Raw genomic sequence first — 5,668 nt, 5'->3', positions numbered from 1 at the left:
AGGGCTCTGCAGGTTGCATTTTCTCGGGCTGCATTCTGCAAGCACCCTCCCTCCCTGAGGCTATGCAGACGGCTGGTTGCGCCTTTTTTTGGAGTCCCAGCCTCGGGGGGCTCAAGGTGCCCTCTCTGTGTCGGTCGGCGGGTCCTGAGTTCGAGTCCCATGCAGGTTGCCTCTCGCCTCATCAAAACTCCCCCGGAGTTGGAGGAGAGGGCTCGCGGGAAACCAGCATTTGTTGTGTGCCCAGTGAGTGATGGGCTGGATTCACCCACTCCTGGTGCAAGCAGGATTGTCCCTGGGAGCTTCCCCAACTGCACCATGGTGCCCGCTACCTTCGCCAGCTCACTGCCTTGACCTAAGGAAGCCCGTGTGTCCCGGCTGCTAGCTGGTCAGTGAAACGCGTCACCGTGGAAAGGGCTGGATTAGGGCCATGGGCTGACGGGGATCCTGAACCTCAGCTGTAGGACTGTGATGGTGAATAAAACCCCAGAGCCACCACCTTGCCTGCCTGTGCAGTGCCGAGGCCAGACCCGCATTGCTTTGGTGGCTGTCGCTTTATTAAAGATAAACCGAGCCGACGGGAGTACAAGCTGTTTTCTTCGATGCGCATAAACTGGGAGGGTGACAGGCACAACAAACAAGGGCACGGAGCAGCGCCGAGCCAGCCGGGATTAGGAGCCGCGTGAGGCATGGCCAGGGGCACTGGCAGGCGGCGGAGGCTTAGCAGGGAGGATTTAGGGTCAGGGAGATGATACCGCCAACCTGAGCGCATGCAGAAATGTTGCCACTCAAGTGTAATAATAGGTGACGGAGGCATTTTGATGGGCTTTGAGCCTCCTGCTTGGGGATCTGGAGCCCAGCGGTGTGGCTGGTGGATGGGGCGAGGAGCAGGGGTGCATCCGGCCACGCTGGGGCTGCCTGGGAGGAGGGGATGGACCCCAGTGCCCATGCAGGGAGAGGATGCCAGTCCTGACAGGCTCCTTCATGAGCTGTCAGCAGGCCTGGGAGGGGGCTGCTCGGGGACCGGGGACATCCTCACTGCCAGAGGCAGGACATGAGAGCCGGGGTGCAGCGGGGTACCGACCCAGCTCCCGGCTTGGCCCCAGCTCCAAGCTGGCTGCCCCCTCCTGTCTGCACAGCGCCCCTGAGCCTCTGATCTCGAGGAAAGCCTGGCTGGGGAGCAATCAGCTGCAGCCTAATCAGCCGGCTGCTGCAGAGTGATGCTGCTTTGATTCATGCCCTCCCTCCGCCCCCCCTCTCCCCAAAGCCTTTCTTGTCTGGGCCTGGCTGGGAGCGCTCGCAGGCTGCCGTCGCCCCGGAGAGCCGCGGCGCTGGCTGGCAGGCGAGCACCGCGCAGCTCCCCTCGGCTGCCACGTGCGGCCGGCCAGCAAGACAACAAAAGCAGCTCGTGCCTCCCTGCCCTGGCACCCCCGTCCCCCGTCGGAGGAACCGGCTTGCTCCAGGCGGGTAGCAGCAGGGCTCGGGGCAGAGGGATGGAGCCTGGAGAAGCCGTGCGGGGAAAGGCTCTGAATCCCTGTGCTTCTGCTTTTGTTGCAGGCCTCGTCCTCCTCTTTTGAGACACCTGCCCTCAAGGCCGTGGCCGGTGAGCCCAGGCAGCGTGGGGTGGGCGCCGGCGAGAGCCCGGGAGCGGGGAACGGAGCTGCCCAGGACGTCGGCTCCGACCGCAGCCAGCGGACGGGTTTGGATGTGGACGGCGCCGACCCAGGAGCTACAAGTAGGTGCCGGATTTGCCGTCCGGGAGTAGGACGTGGGGGGCTCTGGGATGGGATACCGGGGTCTTGCTGTCTGTGCCAGTGGTGCCAGGGGCAAGGGCACCGCTTTTCCCCGGCCTGGCCTGGCTTGGCAGGCGCGTTCGGTTTGAGTCCTATGAAGCGATGGGGGCACGTGACCCCTTCCAGCCCTTGCCCCCCAGCCGAGGAAGCTGGAGGGAAGCTCAGAGCTATAATCAGCCCCTGGTCTGGTCCCTCTGGCGATGGAGGCTGCTGTGGATTAGGTCGGAGGGCCTTTGCATTCATACTGGGAGCTCTTTCTGGACACGGGGCGCAAGGTCCCCAGCCGGCACGCTCCCCTCCCCGGGCACCTCGGCCTCCCCTGGGCCCTGACAGCGCCGGTGCAAGCGCCGCGTGTCTTGTCTTCGCCGGCGTGGAGCAGACAGCTGCCAGCCCCGGGAGGGCTCCCAGGCGGGTGGTCTGGCCTGGCTGCTCATGTCCGGCCTCCCTCACTATTGTCTGAGCACCAGGGGTTGGGGCAGAGCACAGGCGAAACTCGTCGCAGTCGGAGAGAGGTTGTGACAAACAGGTGGCAGTGGGGTGGGTGGTCTCAGCGCAGCGCAGACCCCCCAACTTCTCAGACTCTCCCAGCTGTTTGGGCTCCTTATCCCACGTGCGCTGTCACAGGAGGATGAGAGCGGGAGGTCCTCACCCCCACGCCATCCACGCACGCCGGAGCCAGCCCCTCCACGCCAGGCCCTGCCGGCTGCGGCGATGGGTACCGGGAGGCCTGGGGCATGGTGTGAGCTCCGTCTGGCTTCCCGGAGCCAGCGGCCTCGTCGGTCCGGAGGGGCAGCATTCTTCGGGGAGGCGTCATGCGGCTCCCGGGAGGAGCCTGCGTGGGAGCTGCGTTCCTGGCGGAGCCCGGGCTCCTTTGATGTGGAGGTGGCCACCCGCTCCGGCAGCTGGCATGGGGGACTCGGAGGATGAGACGCCGGGGCAGCCGCAGGTGCAGCAGGCAGCGCTGCCTGGGGAGCGTGCCAGGCAGGCCGGTTTCCATGCCAGCGCCGCGTGTGCATGCAGGGAGGGGCTCTGCCGTGACGTGGTCCCCACCCTGCCGGGGGCTGCACGTTGCTCGCATCCCGCGGCTGGGAGGGAAGAGCTGCGGGACAGGGCTGGGGGCGAGCCGGGCTGACCCCTTGCCGAGCTCTCGGCACGGGGGCGGTGGGGCAAGGAGAGCCCTTTGCCATTTGCAAGCTGTTCCCAGCCAGGCGGGGGGAGAGGCGGGGGCGAGCCGGGAGCCGCGGCCTGGAACCGTCCCCGCATTTATTACCCTGCCATCGGCTGCCGGGCAAAGGTGACATTGACTAATGGCTCGTTACACGCCTGCCACATTTCATCTGGCGCAGCCACGGCAGGGCGCTCGCTTTCGCCGCCCAGGGGCCGCCGCGCGGGCATCTCCTCTCCCCGCCTGGGCCCGAGCGGCGGCCGGGGGTGGGCTGCGACGGTGACCCGGGCCAGGGAGCTTGCTGCAAGGCACAGGGGGTGCGTGCCAGCCAGGAGGCTCGGTGAGGTTATTCCAGCCCCAGGGCAGCCCGCCCCCCTGCCCACGCGCACGTGTACACACACAGGCATGCACACACCCCTTGCTGCAATGTCCAGGGCTGCCTTCAGCTCCTGTGGGCAGCTCACCCCTTGCCTCGCCCTGCAGAGAGATCCTTGCGTCAGGGCGTCCTTCCCAGAGCCCTGGAGGCTAGTGGCCCCTATCCGGCGAGCAGGGAGCTGGAGGCCTCTTTCAGCCCTGCCCCTGGTCTCTCTGTTGCTTCCCAGCTTGGCCCTCCTGGCTGGAACAGCCTGGGCTTGAGGATGATTAAACCCTTGGCAGCTCGGAGAGCCGGGGTTTGCTTTCGCACCAAGGACCGGTGAAGACTGCAGCAAGGGAGCAGCCCGCGCATGGAGGAAAGGGAAGAGGGGCAGCTCAGGGCTGTGCCCCAGGGCAGGGGGGAAGCCTTGTGCGGCCAGGGACTTTCCGGGGTAGGAGAAGGAGCCGCCTGATGGCTGCGAACCAAGCGGCTGCTTCCAAGAGGCAGGGCCCTGGGGAATCCAGGCCTCGCCCTGAGCCGCTCCAGGGCAGACGCTCCTCCTCGCAGGCAGACAGAGCCCGGCTTGCAAGGCTGCTGCTTGCGTGGGAGGGCACCGGGCAGCGGGAACAGCCGGCTCTGCCAGGCCAGAGGCAGTGTTCACAGCTCCCCTTGGCTTGGAGGCGCAGAGCCCTCGGTCTGGGGGTGCAAACGGGGACTCGGGGTCCTCCCCCAGTTGTCATCAATCTCTGCTGCTCCTTGTCTTCCCATGCCTCTGGCCTGTCCCTTCCGGCAGGACCGTCTCTGAGTCATCTCCATCCCTGCAGGGGAAGTCATGGGAAAAAAGACCTTCGCAAAGCAGCCTAATTCAGGCCCCGTCTGACCGCTGAGTCCTCGTTGTTCTACTAAGGGAGGCTTTTGGGTGACATTTCCGATGCTGTGTACCCATCTTGGGTAGACAGCAGGGTTTTTGGACTGTTAGCTCCACACCACGTGCCTCTGCTGATTGAGCCACCGGTAGCAGAAGTAGGTTGTTGTCCCGGGGGTCGGGTCAGTAGAGAGGGGAGCGATGTGTATCTGAGACTTAGAGCTCGTTGGCTGCAGGGGTGGGGATTTTGGTCTCCGGTTCTTGTCCTCTTTCTGCCTGTACCCCCCGGTGCTCCTGTCTGGCCGCTCACCCCACGAGCAAAAGGCAACAGGGTATATATTTCAAGGCCTGGGCGCTCGGTGATACAGTTCAGAGGAGTTTTAGCGGCGCGTTTCCCCCCGACCTTGCTTGTCGACATAGCTGAACTGCTTGAGCTGAACCTCCAAACTTGGTCTGTCCCCAAGCAGCCCCAGGGCCGAGGGCTGAAGAGACCGAAAACAGGGGCCTGAAAGTGGGAAGCATCAAACGGCCTGAACTCGGGACTGCGTCGCTGCCTATACCTCCCGCCTCCGCGCGCACGCGCGAGACCTTTGTGGACATATAGGCGAGCGCCGGCAAAGCCACAAATGCATTCACTAGGAAAATTAAAAAATTAACAAGCATTGGCTCACACTAGATTAGCAAAGGCAGTGAGATAAAAGCGGCTCTTTATACCTTGTGAGAATTGCTGATAAGGGCATTTGTTCCTCTGTATTCTTGAAAAAGGACGCAATAAAAATTTAAAATTGAAAGAAAGAAAGAAAAAAAGGGAGGGGGAAGAAAGCGCGGGCCGGCACGACGGGTGCCGCGGCGGAGAGTGCGGGGGCTGGGTGCAGAGGACGCGGGGTGGTAGCATGGTTCCTAACGCGCCTATTGCCGGGTGCATGGCGGCTGGCCCTGCTCGCTCCCGACCCGGGCAGGCTGGAGCCCGGCGCTGCGCCCCTGCGGTTTGCTGCCCGGTGGCGGGGTCTGGCCGGAGGCTTCAGTCCTCTGCTCGTCCCAGAAGCGTGCCTGGAGCCCGGAGGGGCAGGGCACGGCACGGCACGGCACGGCGGCGCGAGGGCCTTTTGCGGCCGCCACGTTGGAGAGCTCGCGCGGACGGATGCCCCGGGACCGGGGCCCCCGGGTAGTCACAGACGAGGCCCCGCGGCCCCGCGTCGCCGTTACGCTCGCCTCCGGGCTGCCTCTGACGGAGGAGCGCGCCGCGCGCATGCTGAGTGACGGCTCGTCTCCAGCGCGAGGGTGGGGGGCGCCGGACACGTCCCGGCGGCAGGGCCGGAGGCTGGAGTGGGCCGCTCTGGCGTAACGCTGGAGGTGCCACCGCCTTGTTTCGTGGTCGCCTTTGCCCGGGCGCCCTGGCAGAAAGGCCGAAGGCGATGCAAAGCCCGGGAGGGTGGGCGCATCCGTGCCCTCCTGCCCTCCCCCGGGCCGCGGGCAGTGGCTCGCCTGGGCCC

The 5,668-nt window shown here is 65.3% G+C and overlaps 1 protein-coding gene across 1 annotated transcript in view; it reads left to right on the top strand.

The window, feature by feature from the left end:
• Positions 1 to 1,527: 1,527 nt before the first annotated feature.
• Positions 1,528 to 5,668, top strand: part of GSE1 (Gse1 coiled-coil protein) — a 133,628-nt gene continuing 129,487 nt past the window's right edge. Inside the window, exon 1 of the mRNA XM_019535977.1 lies at positions 1,528 to 1,732. The gene's annotated coding sequence lies outside the window, so the exon portion shown is untranslated. The remainder of the gene's footprint in view (positions 1,733 to 5,668) is intronic.

The sequence above is a fragment of the Crocodylus porosus genome, unplaced genomic scaffold (assembly GCF_001723895.1).
Source record: "Crocodylus porosus isolate Cpor-Errol unplaced genomic scaffold, CroPor_comp1, whole genome shotgun sequence".
Classification (NCBI taxonomy): Eukaryota; Metazoa; Chordata; order Crocodylia; family Crocodylidae; genus Crocodylus; species Crocodylus porosus.
The sequence above is the reverse complement of the archived record's forward strand: the minus strand, read 5'-3'. Positions and strand labels throughout refer to the sequence as shown.